This window comes from Perognathus longimembris, chromosome 5, assembly GCF_023159225.1.
Source record: "Perognathus longimembris pacificus isolate PPM17 chromosome 5, ASM2315922v1, whole genome shotgun sequence".
Classification (NCBI taxonomy): Eukaryota; Metazoa; Chordata; class Mammalia; order Rodentia; family Heteromyidae; genus Perognathus; species Perognathus longimembris.
This window is the reverse complement of record NC_063165.1, coordinates 8,611,448-8,637,871: the sequence shown is the minus strand read 5'-3', so window position 1 is coordinate 8,637,871 and position 26,424 is coordinate 8,611,448. Positions and strand designations below refer to the sequence as shown.

At 44.2% G+C, this 26,424-nt stretch overlaps 1 protein-coding gene across 3 annotated transcripts in view; it reads right to left on the bottom strand.

Annotated features, from left to right (window-relative positions):
* Tiam1 (TIAM Rac1 associated GEF 1) overlaps positions 1–26,424 on the bottom strand; it is a 264,074-nt gene that overhangs the window by 166,837 nt on the left and 70,813 nt on the right. The window contains exons 1-2 of one of the 3 annotated variants that reach the window (XM_048346331.1): positions 13,620–13,783; positions 9,136–9,310 (exon numbers count right to left, since the gene is read on the bottom strand). The gene's annotated coding sequence lies outside the window, so the exon portion shown is untranslated. Of the gene's footprint in view, positions 1–9,135; positions 9,311–13,619; positions 13,784–26,424 lie in introns of those variants that run through there. The other 2 variants (XM_048346333.1, XM_048346332.1) reach the window with 2 other exon arrangements.

Sequence of the window (26,424 nt, the reverse complement as noted above, 5' to 3'; positions counted from 1 at the left end):
ATTCGGTGACACTCTCCTGCACACCACACACCACACACCACATACCATACACCACACACCACAGGTGTCAGAAATCTGCTACACAAGGCATGCATTCCAAACACACAGCTACAGACTAAACAAGAAAGCGTTATGAAAAATTTTAAAATAAAGATTCCTATAAGATTCTGGACACAGGTATAAAAATGTGTAAGGAAAATAACTACCCATTCCACCAACAATGACTCCACATTCTAATACATGCCATCAAAGAAGAATCCCCAAAACAGGGCTGAGGATGTAGGTAAATGGCAGAGCACTTGCCTAGCCAGTGCTATTCTGGGCTCCATCTCTAATATGGTTGAAAAAAAAAAAGAAAAAGTGACAAAAATGTAGGCATTTCGGATCAGATGTGCTCATCACTTAAAAACTCACTCCAAACAAACTGCAGGGGTTGGAGGCACGGCTCAGTTGGTAGAGCACTTACAATGAGTGTAAGCTCAGGTACTGAATTCAAGTTCCTGTCGTGGAATTCAAGAAAGAAACAGAAACTACAAAGTCAGGTACTGGTAGCTTATGCCTGAAATCTCAGCTCCTGAGGAGTGTGAGATCTAACTATTGTGGTTCAAAGACATCTGGGGCAAGAAAGTCCATGAAATTCCTATCTCCAATTAATCACCAAAAAGCTAGAAGTAGAGCTGTGGCTCAAGTGGTGGGGCACTAGCCTTGAGCATAAAAGCTCAGGAACAGCATTCAGGATCTGAGTTCAAACCCCAGGAACAATACACACACACACACACACACACACACACACACACACACACACACACACACACACTACCTAAAAAGAAACCAGAGGAGATGCAGACTGTGCACGCACACACACACACACACACACACTACCTAAAAAGAAACCAGAGGAGATGCAGACTGTACACACACACACACACACACACACACACACACACACACACACACACACCACTACCCCTACCTAAAAAGAAACCAGAGGAGATGCAGACTGTGCCCACTTTTCAGGATTTCAATTGGATTCAAATGTCATAAATTAAAGACAGATAACCTGACTTTATTTTATTTACCAGTCTGGGAGCTTGAATTTACGGCCTGAGCACTGTCCTGGGCCTTGGACTCAGGGCCTGAGCACCGTCCCTGGCTTCTTTTTGCTCAAGGCTAGCACTCTGACACTTGAGCCACAGCGCCACTTCTGGCCTTTTCTATATATGTGGTGCTGAGGAATCGAACCCAGGACTTCATGTATACGAGGCAAGCACTCTTGCCACTAGGCCATATTCTCAGCCCAGATAACCTGACTTTAAATTCCCACTTTATGTGGTCTTTAGAAAAGGAAAACGTTGAGCGTGTAGTCTCTTTTTTCCCCCTTTTTTTGCTTCATGTAAAGGTCCCAGTGAAAGGTTAGGTTTATAGGAAGTGCCCAACTGCTTAGAAAGTTTGCATTCCTATACTCCACTCATCTGGCTAAAAACAAAATGGTATATTACCCTATTTTGTTTAATTTTCTAACTGCTGAAAATTACTTCCAGACCCTACCTTTTCTTTTCTTTTTTTGTTAGTCCTGGGGCTGGAACTCAGGGCCTGGGTGCTGTCTCCCTGAGCTCTTTCACTCAAGGCTAGTGCTCTACTATTGGAGCCACAGCACCACTTCCAGTTTTCTGGTGGTTCATTGGAGAAAAAAATCTCATAGATTTTCCTGCCTGGGCTGGCTTCAAACAGTGATCTTCAGATTTCACTCAGCTAGGATTTACAGACATGAGCCACCAGCACCTGGCTCCTAAGTTCTCTTTCATTTCCACTGTCATCCCACATAAAACCAGAGAACAGACCCAAATATAAAGCATTTCAAAATACAACACTATACATGTGTATGTACACACACACACACACACACACACACACTCCAGCCACTGAAAATGAGTCTAAAACAAGTAAATAAATGAGGTGCAAGGGCCGGATGTGATAGTATAATGTCTAATTGCAGCTCCTTAGAGAGAAAGATAGGAGGATCACAGTTCAAGGTTAGCTCAGACAAAAACCCAAGACTGAAAGGCAAACTGGCAGAGTGCTTGCCTAGCAAGCAGGCTTCCTTGAGTTTAATCCTAAGTACTGCCCCTCCAGCAAAAAAAAAAAAAGTATACATAATATCAAGCTAAAACTTGCATCTTAGAGCCAAGCACCAGTGTCCCAGGCCTGTAGTCCTAGCAACTCAGAAGGCTGAGATCTGAGGATCATGGTTGAAAGCCATCCAGAGAGGTGAGTCTGTAAGAATCTTATTTCCAATTAAGTACCAAAAAGCCAGAAGTGGAGCTATGCCAATAGTAGAGTGCTAGCCTTCAGCAAAAGAAAAAAATGGTCAGGGATAGCGTCTAGGCCCTGAGTTCAAATCCCAATCAATATCAACACACACACACACACACACACACACACACACACACACACACACATCTTAACAATACTGTCCATATTATAAGCCTTGTATACCATGCTGAGAGAAACCTCTGGCCATCCTAGTAGAAGAAAAATATTCTCAAAAGAGAAAAGGTTGCTCTGCTCTGAATGGGACGACACTGGAACCATTCAGAAGACAATGCTGCAAGCATGACTGAAACGCCTTCATTCACATTCACACTTCTGTTGACCACTAAAACAAACACCCCCTCTACGTCCTAAACAAGTCTGTTGCTCAGCTCTTTTCAGGACCCAGTTGTCCCAAGTACTCTCACACAAAGTAGATTGCTGGAAATACTGAGAAAAAAATAAAGCAGAAATCCTCTGACTAAACATCCACTTTGCTTGCTTGCCCCAATTCTTACTAAGAAACAAATATTTGACTTATGGAACCACTTCCTGATTAAACACCTCATCGTAAGTTAAAAATGCCATATGTCAACTATGCATTAAATATGCACAGCCAACTGAACACTGCGCCTTACCCACACGGTATGTAGCAGAGTGGTGACTCTTTCCCCTGTGACTGTACAGTTGACTATGAACTGTGACCACCACCCCGCAACCTCCTGCGATCCTACAGTGCCACAACACAGGTAAGAATCCAGATGCAAAATTCCCCGTGCCATTTCTATGGAATGTGTATCCCTTTTGCACCATTGTAAAACCAAAAATCCTAAGTCAAACCTTCATAGCTCTACAGATGACAGTACCACAGATGTGCTGAGCGCTCTGCATAGGAAAGCCAGCTACTAAGAACCACCAAGACCAGGGGCACTTGTGTCACCAGTATGACTCTCTGCCTCAGTGTCCTCAACTGTAAAACAGGAATGACACTCACTCAATAGATTATTGTGTTATAGATCATGACAGGCAGAAAATAAGTTCTGTGTAGCCAGTAGAAATAAGACATCATTAATAATTTCCCCTTTCTTAAGAAGTTCATTAGCAAATGTCATGACACTTTGAAGTGATGAGATGTCTAATTTCTACCCCCCTTTGGGTCCCTATTACCTTACTCTGGCCATATCATTGCTTGCCTTCTATGCTCCTGGAGGAGGCCCCATCAAATCTCCAAAGCACCCCCCCCCAAAATATTTACATAATATTCCCCTCAGGATTTATTGAAACGATGAACTAGAGAATTCTTCAACACTCCCAAAAACTATTAAAATGAAGTACAGTAACTAAATGTCACTCAACCTGAATATATTACCCTCATTTAGCCAGTTGAGACTCTGTAAATACATTAGAAAAACAAATAGCTACAGTTATTACCTCCAGGGTAGACTCACGAAAACTCTCACGGGATTTGTGGCTATTAGCTTGTCCTCTTTGATTGCACTCCATGCTTGGTTTGTATGTTAGTGGCTTCAGCTATCTCCTCTAGTGCATCCCCAAAGCAAAAACCAACAAAAAACAAAAAACTTGGATGCTCCTGGACATGTTAGCCCTTGCTATTTCTTTCCTAAAGAATCTGATGACACATGCTCTCCCTGTCTGGGCACTATTCATTATCTCACTTCCTTTTGTCTTCAAAGCCTTCAGTCCTTATTACACAGATCAATGCCAGGTGAACAGCTGAGAACTCCGCTGATAAGGATGCCCACTGACTGCCCTTTTCTCTCCAGGGATTCTAGATCCTTCCACCTGAGTCTCCAGGAAAGCTGGCCCCAGCCTATGAAGGGATTTTTTTCCCACTTCTCAAAATAATGATCTGAGTTGGGTACGAGTAACGCGCATGAGCCTGTAAGCCTAGCTATCCGAGAGGCTGAGATGAGATCTGAGGATCAAGGTTAGAAGCCAGGGGCATGAAAGTCCATGAGATTCTTCTCTCCAAGTTAACCACCAAAATAGCAGGAAATGCACCTGTGGCTCAAGTGGTAAAGACTTAAGCAAAAAAAGCTAAGGGACAGCACCCAGGTTCTGAGTTCAAGTCCCAGTAATGATCTATATAATCCCATCACTACAAACACACACACACACACACAAACACACACACTCCACCACCACCACTACCACCATTCATTCACATTCCCAAAAGAAAACCAAACACTGCAGAGTGTCAATTAGAAGCAGAGAGAAAGGTCTGTGCGGACTGGCTCCTTCCCAAACTAAACACACTTATGTAAATCGGGCTCTGACTGCCTGGCCTGTGTCTGTACCAGGGAACCCGGCTTTTCCGGAGTTAAGCTTTTGTTTACCCATGTCAAGTAGGTATTTCCCAGGCAGTCCTTCTTCCTCCCATGGAGGCTGGCTGCAGCCACTCTACCCCCCACCCAGGCAACCAAATGTGACATCAAAGGAGCCCCCAGGATGGCCATCTGCTCTGTCACACCAATGTTTATGCAACATGAACGGGAGAGGGACAGGCCAGGGAAAGGCTCAAGGGAGCACTGTGGCATCAAACCCCAAACACCAATGTCCCAGGCCATTTGTGTCATGGGACATGACAACTAAAGAAAGTCCTCGGTCCATTTGGATGCTCTTGCTGCTCCTTAGAAAGAACAAAAACTCCTCAGCTTTCCTAAGGATGGTCTAACAACCAACTCAATACATCTCACCTATGCATGGACATCTAAAATTAAATAAGATCCCTAGCGTGGCAGTTTTTCTAATGCTACTGATACTCTCCCTCAAAGTTGTGACACCTAAACAGGGAATTTGGGGCAATGGTAACGTTAGCAGAATCAAGTACTATGAGAAATTTGCCAACACAGGAAAGTGTAGATCAGAAATGAAGTCAAGAGCCTGTGAATTCTAGAGTTAATATGATCATTAGACATCATTATCTAACATCTGTTTATATCCAGAACTGAAAGTCAGCAGACTTGGGAACTCGAATAAAGTTCAGTCCCAATTCAGAGACAGGACCACAGTGCTGTGATTCTAAGCCAAACACTTGGGTTCCATCAACTGGACTTAGAAAGCCAAATACACACATGACAGAGAGGTAAATGGTTTGGTCAAATACAGACTAGAATTCTCTGTCCATACATCCAGCCAACAGTAGGCTGAAAATATTCAGAAACAAACAAAACAAAAAACAATGCTGCATCTGTACTGAACACATACAGTCTTTTCTCTGCCATTTTTATAAATAACAATTAGTTTCATAGCATTTACATTGTACCAGGTATATCCTAGCATAGTGACACATTCCTGTAACCCCAACACTCAGAAAGCTGAGGCACGATGGTCACAAATTTGAGGCCAGCCTGGGCTACCTAATAAGTTTCAGGCCAAGTCTTGGCAACCCAGCAAGACTCTTGACTACACAGACAGACAGACAGACAGACAGACAGACACACACACACACACACACACACACACACACACACACCACATGCATGCATACACATGCACACTAGATACAATAAGTAATTTTGAGATGATTTGAAGCATATGGGAGGATTTATGTAGCTTATGTGTGAATACTACAGCATTTTTAAAGGATCTGAGCATGTGTATATTTTGAGATCCAAGAAAGGTGTTGGAACAATTTTTTCCCTCTACCAAGGGGCACTGTGTTCTCTTAAGAGAAAACGCATAGAATGCTAGGCACACAGTAGATCTTCAAAATATGGAGTCTCTTTTCTTTTGCAGCCCTACTTCCAGGCTCACTCTTCACAACCTTACAATGGAGGGCATATTCAGGAAGCAAAGGATGTAAGAGACAGATTGCCATGATCAGTATCTAAGCATCAACTAGAACTGAGCACCCCAACTCTGCTGAGAGCTCTCTTTGACAACTTTCAAATGGGGGAGGGGGAGAGATGCTTGACAAGTTACTCATCAAATAAATCTGCTGGGGTTCCTAGGGGAGGAGGCGGGTGTAGATGGCTGGCCACTGTATCTGAAGCCAAGAGATGATACATTCCTGGTATGATTCAGCTCCAGCAACTGTCGGGTGAAAAGCCACATGGCTCAAACCAAAATGGGTTCACAATTTGCAGACTTGCCTCTCTCGCTTGCTTTTCTAATTTAGCTCTTTAACTTCAATATTTCCCTTTGTTCAAAGAACCCGGAAACAAACTTGACATTTCTCTGGACAGCTCTGACTAGATCTGAGTTGATTCCAAAAGAATCCCTAAATGTTTGCTCTGTGGTGCAGGGCAGATGGCAGTTCTCAGAGATTTGCAACTGGGGGAAAGGGGCTCCTGAAAAATGACTTGTGACAGATGACGTGGTCCTAGGGGTAAAAAGGACAGTGGCTGGGATGGAGCAGGAAGGGAGCAAGGAGGAGGCCTAGTGGGACTTGGCAGAGAGCTGGAGAATTGCAATTCTCTGGGCATCTCATGTGCCCTAAGACAGGACCAGGGGTCATTCTGCAAGGCTCTTCTTAAACAAACATTCGCTTATACTCCATCCAAGGAAGTCACTAGAATCCACAGGGAGGCAAATTTAGAGGAAAGGCCAGCCTGGCTAGGGCAGAACTCTATGAGGCACCCCAGTGGAGTGACAGGGCAGACTCTGCTACCTATGTTCAAATCCTCATCCTTCCCACTCGTTGCTATGGATGAGTTACATAAACCACAGACAAGCCAAGTCTACCTTACCTATTTAGAAAATGTTTCCAGGAAAACAACAACTTAGTGAGTGGATAATGGAGAGAAGGAAGTGCTCTCTGGAGACAGGGCAGATAAAAACCTGAGAGTTGTCAAGAAACAAGCATACTTTCTCAAAGCTGACCCTATTCCAGAAGGCCTCAACACTCAGGGATTCCCAGGAACTTTGTCAAAAAGGAGCAACCTAGGCTGGGAATACGGCCTAGTGGCAAGCGTGCTTGCCTCTATACATGAAGCCCTGGGTTCGATTCCTCAGCACCACATATATAGAAAATGGCTAGAAGTGGCGCTGTGGCTCAAGTGGCAGAGTTTTAGTCTTGAGCAAAAAGAAGCCAGGGACAGTGCTCAGGGCCTGAGTCCAAGGCCCAGGACTGGCAAAAAGAAAACAAAAAGCAAACAAAACAAAACAAAACAAAAAAAAAGGAGCAACCTACCCCTGAGCCAGGCCTCTAACAGAGGGGTTGAGGTACCAGCTCTCCCCAGGAGTGAATTTGCATGGAAGGACAAGGAGATTCAAAAGATAAGGACAGAACATGGACAGTATGTGCTAGAAAGGGTTGACTGCTTTCATGATTATTTCCACCTCCCGAAAAGGGAACATCCTGATTCTCGATTCTGATCAGCTGATGTGATGGAAACCTTGAAGAAGAGAGTTCCCTCCGGACCCTCCTCCCCAATCATCACAGGGGAGTGCCCAGGGCTGGGGCTCTGGAGTCTGGCAGGGAGGAGAAACAGGCAAGACAGGACAGACAAGTTGCAGCAGGCCCCACAACAGGGTGGAATGCTGGTGGGAAACTTTAGAAGTGACCTGGGCCAGGCCTGTGGAAGCCTCTGTGATTCTGACTATTTTGTTCAAAATTCACCTGGTGTTTTATTCATACCAACTCAATGTTAAACAGTGTATCATAGCGGGATACCTTTGGCTCACGCCTGTAATCCTAGTTCAAAGCCAACCCATGCAAAAAAGTCCATGAGGCTCTCATCTCCAATCAACCAGCAAAAAGCCAGAAGTGGAGGTCTGGCTCAAGTGGTAGAGTGCCAGCCGTGAGTGAAAAATTCAAGTGAGAGCAGAAAGCCTTGAGTTCGAGTCCCAGTTTTGGCAGGTACAAACACATGTACACATACACACACAGAGTACACAACACATTCTTTGTACCATCAGTAAAGTTTTGGTGGGTGTGTTCAGGGGAAGAAGGCAAAGTTGGCTAGAAAGGCCTCTTGATTCAAATCATTCTTCCCCCTGTGAGGGGGTGAGGCCACCTTCCTCACTTGCAGAAGCGAGAGAGAAGGCTCTCCTCCCTTTCTGCTGGACTTCCAAGGAGGTGGGGAAGGTATCTTTGCAGGCTCTTTTCCTCTAAGTGACCGAGCACACACATCTTTTCATTATCTGTGGTCCTTCCTAGGGGAAATCCCAGGCCCATCACATATTGAAGATGTCTAGTTAAACCTCAGCAATAAAGCTCTCTTGAAATATCCACTTTCTCCCAGCCCCCTTTGCTGACTAGGTAAAAGTTCACTCCTTTTCATAAAAGTCTCAAAAAAAAATTCTAAAACCAAGTCTGCCCTATTATAGTCAAATCAACTCCTCCTTTCTCTTCCCAGGTAGCTTGGAGGTAGGCACAAGAGAAGTCAGAAAGACAAAGGCAAAAAACCAGCCTCTGAAATCTCCAAAACAATACTAGCACAGCAACAAGCTAATAAGGATGGGCTGGAAAGAATCAGAAAGTTCCCAGGATTCAGCCACCTTCTTCCCACCATAACAACAGTCACCTATAATGAACTTCCATCGACTCCCAAAATGGGTAGATTAGAGCCAATATGACTTGAAAAGGTCTAGTGCCTATGGCTCACAACTGTAATCCCAGCTACTCAGGAGGCTGCAATCTGAGGAGCGTGGTTCAAAGGCAGCCCAGACAAAAAAAAAAAAAAAAAACCCATGAGATTCTTATCTCTAATTAACCACCAGAAACTGGAAGCTCAAAGTGGTAGAGCACTAGCCTTGAGTGAAAAAGCTCAGAGATATCACTCAGACCCTGGGTTCAAGCCCCACAACTGACAAGAAAACAAACAAACAAGAAAGGTCAAGTGATCACAGCATACTCACTCCATCCTGAACAGAAGAGCCTGGGTCATGGTTTCCAATGGTGCCATTTGCAGGAGCTGCTCAGGTGTTAGAAGAAGGGCTGGGGTTCAGTGCATCATACCACATGGGATCCAAGTTCTTCCTCCTCTTCACTTTTGGGTCGAGAAGGGTAAACCTTGGTCCACGATGATTCTACCTATAAGGGCAGACATAAGCAATAATAGGTTCATGCTCATGCTTTGTGTATTTCAGAAACATCCATAAGATAACACAGGAAAAAGTACATCACATATTGTAGATGCTTTGATAGGCCCTTATTCCAGTAGGGTTTTGTAAAAAGCACATTGGTAGTCACCATTCTTTCCCACCCTTATCTCCTAACGTATGGAAACATGAAGGTACTGAATGAGTGGGACAAAAGAAAAATCTCACAAACATATACTGAACCACTAAACAAGTATTTCCAAACTGGTGATCTCTTCCCCAGAGGTTTCACCAAATTCAGGTCACACTAATGCTTGTTTTCCAACACTTGGCCAGGTGCTATTGCAAAATACTTATGAAAACGACACCTCACGCCTCCTGGTGTTCACCCTCAGAGACCAAATCAGCTAGAATCAAACAGCACCACCAGCCGGGCACAGTGGGCAAGCTGGACCAAGGACAGCCCATCAATCTCCCTTCCATGAAAGAAACTCCATACTCGAGGCCAATTCATGACCCAAAACATACAGCAAGACTCTCTTCTTGGGCAGAGCAGGGAATGACTTTGGCATTGAACTGTAAACAGTCTCCTCCCAACTCAAATCTCTTCCTATCTCCAGGTCAGCCTTTCCTAATACCAGGTGAATAAACAAGTACGTATGAATAAATGATGGCTCTGAGTTGGGAGCACTTCAATGCTCTGTGTGTCTTTGTGCAGGAATATTAACCAATCTCCTAGGCCCTGTGATTTTGTTGTTCTACTTTGCCTGCACCATGACCCAATGATGGATGCTTTCCCAGTCTCAGCTAACTGAACTCATTTCATTTCTACCAAGAAAGGAGAGGGAAAAAAAAGATAAGAAGAGAGACAAAAGGAAGTGAAAGAGGAGGGGAGGGGAAAGAACAGGAGATAAAATTAACTTAAAAATCATCATCTCTACCACCATCTTAAGAAGGTAAGAATTAAATGGAGAAGGGGAAATACACCACCACTTGCTACCAATAAACTAAAAAACAAGTACAAAAATACTAAAAAAGTCACCAGTAACCCCAGTAATGGATTACTGGAATCCCAGTAATCCATAATGAAAATCCATAATAAAATTGTATTTGCAGCAAATTTTCACCTTTCTGCAAGGCTCAAAGAGAGATGGTAAGGTTGGAGATATGACAAGGACAGAAGACAGAAAACACTGACTGCATTATAATTTACTAAGTGAAAACCTTGTGTCAGATATCCTACATTCATGGTAAAAGCTCACAACAGCACACATGAGCAGCTTTCATTATTTCCAAATCATAGTTGGGGAACTGTAAGTTCCAGAGAAGTTAAGCAACTATCAGGAGTCCACAGAGCAAAAAGAACAGAGGTGAAATTCAACTCTAGTATTCTTACGACACTGCCACAGATCCAGAAGGAAGTTCTCCAGAGAAAACTTTAAAAGCCTCAGACCTCAGACTCATACGTTAAGTATGAATCAAAAGGAAATGTTCTTCGCTAGTCATTACAACAAATTTGCTCTGCTTCTGTACAAAGTAAATGTGTACTGTCAAGCAGGTTGAATGCACCTACAATTCACATTAGATTACCAGTAAGTCTCAAGCATAATCGAGGTAGATGTTTCTAAAACAATTTCTCAGGATGTGCCCCAGTGAATACAAAAGCTACCTTGGAACTATTTGGCCCAATGTGAAGGATGTACACAACACATGTTTATGTTTAATGAAACTGAAAAACACAATCTACATCAAAGATAAGTACATAATGTCTTCCTCATTCAGCAGAAGGACAAAGTAGCTTCTTCTCCAACCTTTTTTGACAGTATCTCATGAAGCAAATACAGTATCTCATGTGTCAAATACAGAAATTCAAGAAAGGAAAGAGGTGGGCTTTGTGCTTGGAGTAAAATAAAAACAACCACCAATGATGGTTTTTCCAAAGCACAAACAAAACTGGCAACACGTTAGCAAGACTGATCAGGAAAATACAGCTCAGTGGTACAGCACTTGACCTAGAACACCGAAGACCCTCTGTTTGAATCCCTGCAACACAGACAGACAGACAGCTCAAAAAAAAAAAAAAAAAATCCCTGCCAGGAATGAGAAAGGAAATCCTCCTATAGATGCTACAGTCTCTAACCATATTATGAGGTGATATTCTGTACAACTTTATACCAACAAATTTAAAACAATGTAAACTGAGAAGATTCTGATAAAAAATTTACTATAAGAAAAAAGTTTAGCAATGGTATATACATTACACAAATTGAATTTTCAAGTTAAAAATATAAAATAAAAATGCAAACAATGAGAACCAAATCAGATCACTTAGTGGGGGGGGGGGGGGGGTTCCTCTACAAGAGGGACCAAAGGACAATCATGACATGGAGTTTGGGGCTTTTCTTCTACCTCCATAGTCACAGCCCAATTCTAGACACTGGCATGGTAACTCGTCTAACAGTCCCCAATAATAGGCCTCTGGTCCATGATTCAAGCAGCCCCTTTCTCCAGCTAAGGGTTATGGGTCCATAAAGATCCTTGCATTAGTCATTTTCACAGGCACTATCATGGGACCCACATTGGTGGCCTTTCCTGTTCTGTGAGTTGTTCTAGGATCCTTGGGAGTGGGGGAATAGCCTACACACCTCATGTCAGCATTGAACGTGGTACACTTGCTGGCTCCGCTTTGGAGTCATCCAACAACAAGAACTTGGAGCTCTGGCAGGTCTGACTGGCCTGCATCTCAACATACCGCCTGTTGTTCCTCCCTGGGAGCGGTTTGGTTAAGGAGGTTTTATCTGTAACTTCAAGGAAGTGGGAAGGTTACCGCAATCTAACTGTGGCTCCAGCAGGATAGCTCCACCTGGAACATACAGGTTGGAGGTGAACTGAGAAAGCCAGCTGCTACTCCTCTGCCCCTAACAGAGGGATAAAAACCATCTACTAAGCCAGGCCCTAGTGGCCTGGCCTAGGCCTAGGGCCTAGTGGCCCTAGTGGCCAATTGGGGCAGGAAAATCTGTGAGACTCTTATCTCCAAGTAACAGAAGCACACAAGTAGAGGTTTTAGAGTGACGGCTGAACAAAAAAGCCCAGTGAGAGCTTAATAAGCCTTGAGTTCAAGCCCAAGTACACACACACACCCATCATCATCACCACCATCATCACCATCACCATCATCTACTAACACCCTCATTTCTGGGAGAAAAATGCTTGCAAGGAAAGAACCAGAATCCTCACCTCCATTTTCTGGGCCTAAAAGTTCGGTGATTTTCTACCAATTTTTCATGAAGGATTAGCTTACAAAAGAAAACAAGCAAAAAACAAAACTCCAGGCTCCATGACTAAGCTGCTGATGGGATCTTAAATAAAGTACACAAGGACCCCCCCCCCCCCCCCGCACCGCAAGCCTCCATCAATAGAAGAAAGACCCCCAACTTGTCACATGGCAGACTTCTGGAAAGAAAACCTAAAGAACACTGGTGAGAAACTTCGGAGAGGCAACTTGGAACTTTGCTGAGACATCCTCAGATGCAATGTTCCCAAGCCGGTACTGCCCTCCACCCAAACTTCCTCTCCACACCCTACCCAAAATTCACTTAAGGCTAAAGTGGGGAGGGGGTGTAGAGACACCACATAGCTCCAGAAAAACAAACAACATCTCCCTAACCCCAGAAGTTTAATCTAACACAAAATGAGTAAGAAAAGGAGACTTCCTGGGCCTCAAAGCAGAATTTCCTATTGAGATATCCATCCCATCCCAAGCCTTAGCTCCAGAATATTCCTTCCCAATAAACCTCCCCCATCCCATCTCAAGTCTCTGCAGGAGGTGATAAGGGAACATTTCCACCCAGTATTGCCTTGAAATTGCCCAGGGCACAGCAGGAGAGCCTGGGGCAGGAGACAGCTTTGGTGAGTGACTTCCGTTTTTTTCTTCTATTATTATTATCTTTGTACAAAAGGGCTTCAATTCAATGATTCAGATTATAAGCAGAACGCATTTGGATCGAAGAGGTGGGTGACTTAAGTTACTTGATCCAGCGGTCTCCATCCTGACCCCGTGTCCCCTCAAGCTTCCAGAAGGCAAGTGGGATATCTCCAAGAGCACTTCCAAAGCCAAAGCCCCTTTACCCTAAAGTCACACACACAGTCAGCCTGCCAGAAGTCTAGGCAGCTCAGCCAGCCACAAGCAGCACCCCTGCCTGGGACGCAGCGTGGAGACCGGCGCGCCAAAGCGCCGGGCAGGGGATCTCTGGGCGCTCCGGGTCTCCCCGCGCTTCCGTGCCTCCGTGTCCGTGACTCACCTTCCTTATCCAGAGCCACACACCGCTGCTGGCCCAGACCACCACAGAAGAAGCGATCCACCCGTGGAAGAATCGACTTCAGGTTTTAAAGCTCAACCCAGCACCGCAAAGCGCACTGTCTCTCTCCTTCCATCCCTCGGTTCCAGTAACAGAAAGGAGGAAACGGCAGCCTTCCCCGGCTGCCTGCAGGCGAGGGGAGTGGGTGTAACTTGTGAAGTTTCGTGCTAGGAGGAATCTGGGCTTTTGGGTGTGTTGGAGAGGGCCCCAGACTCCTCCCCCCTCCTCCCACCCGCGCCTTCTTCCTCTCCGCCTCCTTCTCCAATTTACTTCTCGCCTTTGGCATTCACAGTGCGAAGAATCCAGTTTGCTGTCATTCAAAGCCCCAGCACCCTGGTCTCGCATCCTCTGGGGAAGTTTATTTCTAATAAGTCTTAACCATTTTATAGGGGACCCTGATCGTCCTGCCCTACGCCCAAGTTGCTGTCTGTCTGTCGGATTTGGAGTTTGCTGATTGTTGTTCATTGGTGATTTTTTTTAAATAACAGATTCTCTTTAAGGATTTAAGAGCAGACCCCTTCACAGAGAAAGGAACCTATATTTACCAAGTGGAGCTCTAATTCTAAACATCAGTTTTTAAAATGTAAGGGACAGAAAAGTCTTATCAAGGATTATTTTTCTATGGGGTAACATGGATCAAGATGCATTGTACTCATAAACTGACATGTTAAGTTGAAACCCCCCCTTTGTATAACTACTTAAAGATCATTAAATAAATAAAATCCATTACAAAATTTCTCAGCTATATGGAAGTATCTTTGAAAACAGTAAAATAAACAGCCAAGCCCTATAATAAAAATTTTCAATTAGCAGCATCAAGCTATACATCAAGTTTGCATCAAGCTATGTGTAAACTCCTCCTTAAAATACTTCCCCTTAGCCTGTCCCCTCCAAAAAAGAAAACTGCCATATGTTTCATTTCCCATGAGCACGTTTTCTATCCAAGTTTCTAGAAATTGTAAAGAAAATATGCAGATGCAATGCACACCAATGAGTCTCCCTCTGCTGGCCTTGACCTTGGTTTCCAAACAGAAGTTTCATGCAGTGAAACTTGAAATGACTACCAGTTCAATGAAGCCTGGGGTGGCTGGTGGAAAAGATTGAAAGAAACCCCGATTGAAGAAGACAGTAAATCTGGAGAGACAAGCGAGAAGCAGTGTCTGGAATGATTGAAGCATTCATGGATGAAATTGATGGATTAATAAATCATTATCATTTCATAAGGATACTAACCCACACTGCAAGGGGCTTTCCTCAAAGACAGAGGCTACAAAAATAAAAGCGCAACATTCATGAAAGCAGTCATCACGTGCCTCAAACACCAGCCACTTAGGCTAAGAGCCAGGGAACATTGAAATAATCAGTGTGGTAAAAGCCATGATGCCCTCACCCTTGACTCAAGTACACACATACACACACGTGCACATGAAAAAGGTGAGGTCTAGCTCATCTTTACGTCCTTCATAATTTGCATAGAGGCTGAGATCTGAGGATGGCAGTACAAATCAGGCAGAAAATTTCAAGAGACTCTCACCTCCAATTAATTTTTTTTAAAAAGCTAGAAATGGAAGCAAGCTTCAAATGAAAAAACACCAGTTGTGATTTTTTTTAAAAAGGGGGGTTCCAGTACTTATCCAAAAAACAAATACAGAATAAAGAGTGGCTACATAGAGGAGTAGTCCTTAGCCACAATTGATTTTGCCCAAGAGAACATTGACAATATCTGGTAACATTTTTGGTTGTTACATCTAGAGGTAGAAATCAGAGATGTGGGAAGGATCATACTGTAAGAGGATCCCTCCCTCCCACAGTGCCAGTAATAAGAAACCCACTGACTGGTGGCTCACACCTGTAATCCTAGCTACTCAGGAGGCTGAGATCTGAGAATTGTGATTCAAAGCCATCCCAGGCAGGAAAGTCCATGAAACTCTCATCTCCAATTAACCACCAAAAAACCAGAAGTGGTAGAGTGCTAACCTTGAGCAAAAGAGCTAAGGGACAGCACCAAGGCCCTAAATTCAAGCCCTGGTACCAGCACCAGGAAAAAAAAAAAAAAGTTATCAGCTATAGAACCAAACCTAGCACAGTGGGAAAGAGGAGAGAGGGGACAAAGAGGACAAAGATAAATGTGAAAGATACAAAGAGAAAGGAGGACCTACGGTGGCCCTATGGGTCATTTCTATATTGACAGTCATGAGCATATGCTGGAAATGCTCCACTTAGAGCAGGAAGGACATTTAATTTAATCTCATTAGTGCTCATGAATAAGAATATTATACAGTGTTTACAGGAAGAAGAATGTGAGCCAAGGACCTAAGGAGGTAAGATGAGCTAACCAAAGGTTTTCTCGTCTCATCTTTTATAAGAAGTACTTTCTTATAAAAAGTACCATTGTGGCATTTCATTACCTCATGAATTCTTTCTTCCTAGAAAAAATATTCAAAATAGTCTCTCCTACCTAAAGTCTACACAGTTATTGACTAAGTCACTCTATGAGGCAATAGAATTCAACAACTGTAGCCAGGGACAGCCCTCTACCATTCCTCTGCTCTGTCCCTTCCCCCTCCCCCTTCCACTTCTCCTACCCCCTCCATTTCCAGCCTCCAGGAACCAATATTCGATTCCTTATTCTAGGAAGTGTTCCTTTGGTCTCTGCAATTCCACAGATACATATATCTTGTTTTGCTTTTTGCTAGTGTCTTTATTTCTCCTTTGAGGGACAGAATAGATGTGGTTATTGCTCAGAAGCAGGGCAGAGGACAGCAGGGGGTGGGTCCTCTGAAATCAGCCCAAAGCCATGCAGTCAGAGTGCCTACCTCCTTCCCCACTTCCAGAGTCCCCGACGTCTGACCTAGAGACCCCAGAGGGGCTCCTTGAGCTCCAGCCTGAGCACCTGGGAGCACAAAACTCTCACAGAACACCTGCTAAATCTGGCTGGCAGATTTCAAAAGACCCAGGCAGAAGGCTGACCTGACACAGGAAAAGGCCGGGTGGGGCGGGGAGCGCGCGGGGGCCCTCATGGCTGAGAGAGTCTTCACACGCGCTAGTTGTCTAGGAACAAGGAAGATTCTTATCCCAGCATCTCAACCCAAGCTCCAGAAAGCTTTGAACTGTGTTCCTAATACATCTCATGAGCCTAGGGAGTTAAAAGTGAGCCCAGTTACACGCCAGCCCCAGAGCAATGAAGTCATGTATGAATGTACAATGTCTGAACCACAAAAATGTAACCAGTAGAGGGAGCATAATTAATTTGTTCTTAATTTCTCAAAATCAGTATAGACCAAGGAATGATACTAAATGAGCCATGTTATAAAAAAAAAAATAATCACATATTAAGAAAAATGAAAAGATTTGGAGAGAGGGCTGACCCTGGGTTGGAACGCAGGATCTGGGCACTACCCCGGGTCTTTTATGCTCAAGGCTAGTACTCTATCACTAGAGGCACAGCACCACTTCTAGCTGGAGGGTTGGGGGGACGCAAGTTTATTGGAGATGAGAGTCTTAAGGGCTTTCCTGTCTACATTGGATTTGAACCACCATCCTCTGACCTCAGGCGCATAAGATTACAGGCATGAGCCACAGACACCTGGCATGAAAATATTTCTGTAAAATATATTTGAAACACTAGAACCTGTGACACCTTTAAAGAGTCTTTGTATTACCAGTGACTGCTGATAAATAAACACAGTGGAAAACCACTTTTGGAAATTCCAGCTACTTAGAGGTGCAAACAGCAAGGATCACAGTTTAAGGCCAGCCTAGGCAATAAATTAGTGAGACCCTATCACAAACACAAGCCTAACATGACAGTACATGCCTGTAATCCCAGCTACCTGGGAGGTGGAGATAGGACTGCAGTTTGAGCAAACTGGGGATCTTATTGCAAAGACAAGTTGGGTGAGGTGATGCCCTCCTCTAACCCCACTCCAGAGTCAAAGGATTCCCATCTGTGGCCAGCCCAGGCAAAAGTGCAAGCCCTTACCTGAAAATCAACCGAGAAACAAAAGGAATGGGGCCATGGCTCAAGTGGTACAGCATCTGCCTATCAAACACAAGGAAGCCTCCTCCCAGTTCAGATCTTTGGCCTAAGAGCAAGAGGAAGAGAAGGAAGAAGAGAAGCAGAGAACGATAACATGCTGGTACATGGATAAAAAGGACTGAAATTCTGCACTTTAAATTCATAATCAGAAAGGAAAAACAATAGAGAAGTTTGTTTATGCATGGTTTCCTAAAAGGTGTTAACTCTAGCATTAGCTTGCTGTTTTATGCATCAGGTCTACAAAAGATGACTTTTGAAAGTCCTTTTAACTTGAGCTTTCTATGCCACAAATGCTATTAAGTAACCGTCTTCTGGATTACTTGTCAAAGGATCTTCAGAAACAATTAGCTGAAGAATCAATCAAAACTCAGGTAACTTTCCCTATGATATGAATGAAGGTCACCTCTACCTTCACCAGCTCCCAGAGAGAGCTAAGAAGATTCCTAAGAACCAGGTAAGAGATGTTCACACCAATCTACCATCACCTGCTCACCTAGCAACAGCCCATGTAGCAAGGATGGGGAAGTGTGTCCTTCTCCTCAATGTGTTAAATAGCACACTCCAATGATCAGAATGCAAAAACACCATTACCCAGCACTTCCAACCCAAATCCCATTAACCCCAGGGTAGCACAATGGAAAGCTACATAGCTTTTTGGGGGGTACATTTGGTTTATTATAACTGATTGCTGACATTAATTTGTTTACATCTGAAACTAGATTAGAAAGCCAGGCACCAATGATTCCCACCATTACTGTAATGCTAGCTACTCAGGAGGCTGAGATCTGAGGAACGAGGCTCAAAGCCAGCCTGGACAGTAAAGTCTGTGAGACTCTTATCTCCAATAAATGACCAAAATAAGCCTGACTTAGAGCTGTGGCTCAAGTGGTAGGGCACTAGCCTTAAGCAAAAGAAGCTCAAGGACAGGGCCCAGGACCTAAATTCAAAACCCTAGGAATGGCACAATAAAAGAAAGGGTGGGAGGTAGAGAGAGAAGGAAGGAAGGAAGGAAGGAAGGAAGGAAGGAAGGAAGGAAGGAAGGAAGGAAGGAAGGAAGGAAGGAAGGAAGGAAGGAAGGAAGGAAGGAAAGAAGGTTAAAAGACTACCGATGGAATCATGGAGTCCACTCCTGTGCAGGATGACCTAAGGATCTGCTCAGGAAGAGGGCATGTTTGAGATCTTTGATTTAGCACAGAGTCGAACCTTCTCTGTGAGAGATAAGCAAGTTTCACCCTTCCAGAGTACATGTACCCATTAAACTTGATTTGATATGAGAATGCTCACAACTTCACATTAAACCTTGATCCAACCAAACTTGGAGACTCTAGACATAGTCTCCTCCACCTGAAAGCCCTAACGAATATGCAAAAACTGCCTTAAAAAAAAAAAGAAAGCTGTCCCCAAAAGACCAAGCAAACTCAAACGTTCTTTACCTGCCACTTCCAGAATGACTGGGTGACCAATTCTTTCAAATTCCCCCAGTGACTAAATCATCATGTTCAATTTACTTCTCTCTGGTTTCCTAGTTCTAGCTTCTAATCCAATTTTTCTATGACCCTTAAACTCCATTTCTGTCACTGTCTCCATTTGGATTTCCTTGCAGAACAACTCTGACAGACCAGAGTAGAAAGTTTCAGGACTCATTCATTTGGTGGCCCCCATACTTGGAACTGAATCCAGGTCTAAAATTGAAAGGATGGAAAGACAGGAAGTACAACCTGAAGATAAAAGAAACAAAGAAAAACCAGTGAGCCTCAGCACCCAGCAGCAATACAGACCAGGTGCTGTCCTGCCCACACAGACAGGGTGCCTGCAATGCCAAGGGCACGGTGCCTTGAACAAGATGTGCATGTGGCCCATGGGGGCAGAGTACCTGGCCTCTCCGGGTGTGGGATCTTTTAAACACCGTTCTGATTGACAGCAATAAGTAAAAATAACTGGTATTAGCACTGACAGTAAGAGAATGTGGAGTTACTAAAGACAGAACTAAGCGGTCAAGTTTTGATCTCAGATCCTGTCTTCTCTCCAAAGAGAAAGGAGGTTGAGATCTGAAGATCATAGTTTGAAGCCAGCCCGGGCAAGAAAGCCCATGAGATTCTTATTTTCAATTAGCCACCAAAAATCTGGAAGTGGAGCTGTGGCTCAAATGGTAGACCCCCAGGCTTGAGCAAAAAAGTTAAGGACTTAGTGCTCAGGCCCTGACTCCAAGCCTCAATACTGGCACAAAGAAGGAGGCAGAGGAGGAAGAGAGGCAGGGGAGGGGGAAGAAGAAAGAAGAAGGAGGAGGAGAAAGAGAAGGGAGGGAGGGTAGGTGGGAGGGAGAGAGGAGGGAGGGAAAGAAAAGGAAGAAGAAAGTGGGGCTGGGAATATGGCCTGGTGGCCAGAGTGCTTGCCTTGTAAACATGAAGCCCTGGGTTTGATTCCCCAGCACCACATATATAGAAAATGGCCAGAAGTGGCGCTGTGGCTCAAGTGGCAGAGTGCTAGCCTTGAGCAAAAAGAAGCCAGGGACAGTGCTCAGGCCCTGAGTTCAAGGCCCAGGAGTGGTAAAAAAAAAAATGCAAGAAAGGAAAGAAGAAAGAAGGAGTAAGTCGACAATGACAACAACAACCAGGTTCAAATCCAGACTGCACCAGCGACCCAATGAATAATTTTGAGTGCGCCTCACCATTTCTCCTTCAGTGAACTGGGCAGCATCAGCAATGGGGCACATTACTACAGGCGAACTTGGTATTAGGCATGTGCCCATCACTTTCTTCAAATGATACGAGACCCCAAGCATGCCCAGACTATTTTCAATCAGGTAATAAGCCCTGGAATCTCAAACCATCTCAATGTTCATAGTACTTTCATGCTAATATTGCATTTAGATACTAGTTATATGCTGGAAAAGATTGGGAATTGTTCTAAGACCTTAGGCCACAGAGTCTAACCCCCCAGAGTCCTTAAGAGGTCACAGGGGAACTTGACCTTTAAGCCCTCCTCAGAGAGTCCCTATTGGGTGATGACAACAGGCCACCATCATGTGGGTTACACAGTGACACAAAGTCCCCAGCACTAACCAAAGTTTGGCAGGCATCATTTATTTTTGTTCACTATAGGATAACATAGTTGCAATATTTTTTATATTCAAATCTATTGGCAAATATTATTTGACATTTTCTGAGCCCAAATATATTGCAGGATATTTCAAAGAAGGAGGGTGGGAAAAGAGATGAGTTTGTGCAGGAGGGAGACACCAAACACTTGGTGACCAATGGACCACACCCAGGAGATCTACTGGTGACTCCAAAGGCTGGGCAGGGTTCTCAGCTAATGACTGGCATACAGTAAATTTTAAAAAGCCCAGTGACTTGTGCTCAGCAATGGCTGGGAAACATACTAATGAGACTATCCATGTCTTGTTTCCCCATCTAGGAGTATAAACTTGGGTTGTATGGTCTCTAGAAGCACTTGGGAATATTTTCTCTCATGTAAAGATTATTGCAATCTGGAAATACAATCAGTATTACAAAACAGTAATCATTTACAAAGCAGTAACTGATCTGAAGTCAAGGAATACACAGACAGGAGGGGTCATGGCCCGTGTATATAAGAGCAGAAAGGTGGTCTTCCATAGTAACTACAAGGTCAGATAGGTGAAGTGACTCCCTCAGGTTCACAAGTAAAAGTAATGACAGCCTCACCCAGATCCATGGAAACAAGTCTGCTGTACAGTCCACCACTAATTACCTGCTTAAAATATTTCCCATAAAATAAATATACAATATAATAAATATATAAACATATATAAATAGAAACAAATATATAGTAAATATATAAATATACTATATGCATCTATAATGTGAGGGCCTAACAGTACAAAAGGCACAAAAAGGAGCTGGGAAGATGGCCTAGTGGTAGAGTGCTTGCCTCGTATACATGAAGCCCTGGGTTCGATTCCTCAGCACCACATATATAGAAAAGGCCAGAGTGGTGCTGTGGCTCAAGTGGTAGAGTGCTATCCTTGAGCAAAAAGCAACCAGGGACAGTGCTCAGGCCCTGAGTTCAAGCCCCAGGACTGGCAAAAAAAAAAAAAGGCACAAACAAATGAGAAATAAAATTCATTGAGCTCATTCAAAACTAATAAATGAATCATAGTAAAGTGAGTACATGGGAAATTTCTTGGCTCCAACCAAAAAGCAAGCAGAAGGCTCAGAGACCTGGGACACTGTCACATCAGTATGGCTGGGGGCCAGGTGACTCACCGGCAGCCAGCACCCTCCCACACACTGCTGAGGCAGGCCCGCCAGACCTCAGGGGAAGCCAGGGACAGGGGACAGTCACGCCCATCAACTGGGTTGCCATAACAACCCGGATAAAGGCAAGGAGTTCCCTGCAACCTCCCACTGGACTTAGAATGAAAACATGTCCTTATTCATTCTGTAAAACATCATCATTTTCTCAGATACATGAATATTCCTGGTGGCATTATATACAAGAGCCAAAAGTTGCAACCAATCCAGATGCCCACTGTCAAAAGAAAGGATAAACAAAATAATGTCTACCCATGCAAGTAGAATATGATTCAGTCATTACAAGGAATGAAGAACTGAACAACGTGACTCAGATCTGTAGTCCTAGATATTCAAAAGAGGCTAATATCGGGAGGAATAAGTTCAAGGTTAACCCAAGGAATAGTTTTTGAGTCTCACATCTCAACAACAAAAAAAGCTGAGTGTGGTGGTACACCTCTATCATCTCAGCTACTAGAAAGCAGAATAGGAAGGTTGTGGTCCAGGCCTACCCAGGCAAAAGGTGAGACCCTATTTGGAAAAATTACCAAAGCAAAATTGGCTCAAGAGGTACCAGAAGCCTTGAAACCAAACACCAGTACAAGAAAAAGAGGAAGATGAAGAAGACAAAGAAGAAGGGGAAGGAGGAAATGGAAGAGATGAAGCAGAAGAGGACGAGGGGGAGAAGGAGGGGGAGAAGGAGGGGGAGGGGGAGGGGGAGGGGGAGGGGGAGGGGGAGGGGGAGGAGGAGGAGAGGAAGGAGGAAGAGAGGAGGAGGAGGAGGAGGAGGAGGAGGGGAGGAGGAGGAGGAGGAGGAGGGGGAGGGGGAGAACTTAAAGAATACTACTATGTGAATGAACCTTTAAAAGAATTATGCTGAGCAAAATAACCCAGATACAAGAGAATAAATATTGATGGGTCCACTTACATGAAAAGTACAGGCGCAGACAGCGGGCCTGATTGTACAACAATACAAATGTAGTAAGAGCCACTGAAGCACACACTGCAACAGATTTCAAGTGTCACCAATTTATATTAAGTAGATTTCACCACATTTTTTTTTCTAAAGACTCAAAAGAAGACCCAACCATTTGGCTTGAATGAAGGTAGCTTTAGAAAACACAGTTGCTTAAAAACAAAAGTAATCACACCTGTAATCTACGAGCATTAAACCATGCCTTAAAATGTCACCACCATCTTCACCACACACCCAAGAAGACTGATTTTCTCTGATCATAAGATGAAATAGGATTATCTAAACTATCAAATTAAATCATTCCAAATTATGAAGATAAAACAAAGGCACGCCCTGTGCCAGGTGTTAGCACTGTGTCTCCCCGGGTCTGTGGGTCTGTTCCCACCAACCCACCCAACCTCGCCTTTCAAAGCAGCTTGGGAGACCAGAGAGGGTCAAAAACGAGTCCAGAAGAAATGAATCGAAAACCAATGCTATCAATTGAAACCGTGGGTACGCTAACAGTTTTCCCAGTGCAAGGATCCAGGCGAGGGTGGCAAGGGCCTAAGGAGAGTTCTGGACCAGACAAGAATGCCTTTTCTTCTCACCAGCTTATCACTTCATCCCTACAAAGCCTGGGTCCCTCATAATGTCATTTCCCACTGAAGCTGTCTGAGGACAACTTAAATGACAAAGAGTCATGGGTTTCCTGACCACTTTCTCTGGAAAGAAAAAACTTTAGGCTGGGGACTGCTCATTCATTTGAGGAGCTTGACAAGGTAGTACTGTTAGCTAAATCCATTGCACAGATAAAGAAGACGGAGGCACACAATAGTTCACTCAAAGGTAGAAGACAGGTGTGGAACTCTCAACTGCTTCCACTCCCATGTGAAATCCCATCTGGTCATCATATGGCTATCAGTTCCCTCCCATTCAATACGTTTATTTGTTTTCATTCTGAAAACCATCCCCTTTTGTTATTATTACCCTCAGTTCTGGGATCACAGTCAGATCATTCAGCATGAATCCCAAACCTGTTATTCCTTGGGGCTACAGCCCCGTCTCAAGGTCAAAGGTAGCAGGCAGACAATGTAGTTTAAACTTCATCATGTGTTCCTGGAAGTTAAGCACAAGTGGGCCTGAGAAAGATGAGTGAACAAGTATCAAACCAGAGCAAATGGAGTTGAATAACAGGCAAAGAATATGCATACTGCATGCGTGGGACGTTTGTAAACATGTTCACTGGCCAGTTCACACACAATCAAATTCTCCCCTAAGAAACAAGTTCAAGGTCTGGATGGAGATAATGGACCATGTGGTGGATATTTTATACTGACCTATTTACACCTCTTCTCTCAAGTGTTGTTTCATAATCAAAAGAAATACATAATGAGCAGCATCTTGCTCACAACTCAACCACCCCATGCTCTCTCAAGCTTCCCAGTGAAACCAGGTGGTGACTCATGGGGGTGACGCACTGCCTCTGGCACAGGTGCCAGGACTCACACACGCCTGCTGCTGCTGCTGCTGCTGCGGGGCAGGCTCAGACACCTCAGCCTATCCCCCCAACCACTAAAGCTCAGCCATCTCTCTTGGATGCCTAATTTCTGAGAAAAGGAATTTCTCACCATTGGACTACAATGGAGACAATCTGTCAACCTGAGAATCCCTTGTATGCGGGCTGGGATGAAGATAAGCCATCTGTGACTTTTACTTTCTCAGCTCCCACAAGTCAACACAACCTTGGGCTTATGATTCAGACTTCTCTCACCGCTCCCCACACCAGGCACCCTAGGAGCCTTTGTTCTTTTTCTGGCCATGGATGAACTCAGCCCTCAAGAACAGCTGTAATTCCTTACCTACGTAACTTTCCATTGCAAAAATGAGTCAGGTCAGTTGGCCTGGGACCAGCAGCCTCCTATAGAAACACCCACAAGCCACTGCTGCTTTCCCCCCTACACACACACACACACACACACACACACACACACAATATCACTGTTAATGAACTACCTGCTTCCAGTCTAGCAGACACATGGTGGGGCACAAACACAGAAACTATTGACTCGTTCCACTGCAATAACTATAAAACAATATTCTTGGCCGTTAGGATTCAGATGGGGTTTTGTTTTCATAGGAAAATGCTGCCAACACATTCTAGCTCTCAGGTAGACTTGTTTCCACCCTGCACAGACATGTGACCTTACACTAGAGATCTTCATTCAACATCATCTTCTTAGTGAGGAACTCCCAGCAGTTCCCTTACACTACCATCTATGCCCCTCAGCCCTGCGCCATTTCTTTTCCTGCTTTCTTATTTTATGCTTTTTTTCCTGTATAAACATGGTATGTATTTTCTTCTAGTATATTTCATGTGTACTCTTCTTCTCCCGATCCACAAGGAAAAGTCCTTTGCCACTTCCATCTGAACCATCAAACAGAAAAGAGAAAACTAGAGACAAAGAGGGAAAATCTGCACAATCCCAATAATGTGAACATACCTAGGACTTCCAACTTATAAAAATTGTTCTTGTGTATCTATGTGTCTGTAATGGGGCTTGAATTCAGGGCCTTGTGCTCTAGCTTGGCTTTTTTACTCAAAGTTGGCACTCTACCATTTGAGACATATCTCCACTTCTAGCATTCTTGCTGGTTAAAATTGAAGAGAAGAGTCTCTTGGATTTGCCTGCCCAGGCTGGTTTCAAACATTGATCTCCAGATCTCAGCCTCCAGAGTAGCTAAGATTACTAGTGTGAGCCACTAGTGTCTGGCCTTGGAATCATTTCTGCTCTCATCTTCGGAGACACCATAATTCTTATGACATTTTGTACCTTCCCAGTAGTCTTAGCTTGTTCCTTTCTCTTCTTCCCAATCTCTTAAGTTGGAGCTTGATAGAGACAGACTTCCTTTTCTAGCCTCACTCAGAGCTACAGTATAGGAAACACAGATCTGCTGACCAGCTGGCAGTTCGTGAAAGACCTAGCTGTCCAACATGAGGACTCAGACCAGAAGGCAGCCTCCAGCTCTCAGCTGCTCGGTCTGTCTTAGCTACTAGTAACAGCATCCCAGGACACAACCCAGCAGGTGACTGTGCAAGGGAGAGATTGCAGCCTTCATGGGAAACTATGATGGTAGGCTATCCACTCCATAGCTCCCAGACCAGGTATGCTACAACCTGGCTTGACTTCTCTGACCACACCTGCTTCCTTCCTCTTCCTTCAAGACACTGACTCTGAAGAAAGATCTTCTACCGAATGCCACCTTCCTGTCCTGTTTCTGGTATCATTCAGCCTACCCCAGGAGGACCTCAGTCAGTCACATGATGGAATACCACACACATGCTAACAGCTCTCCGTGTGTCTCAGGCCAGTGCCTCTCCTCCAGGGCACCACACTCAAACACCAGACTCTGTGCTGTTGCTTCCCTCTGCACATCTCCAGACAAGATTCCAGCTCAATTGAGGACCACCCAACCCTCCCA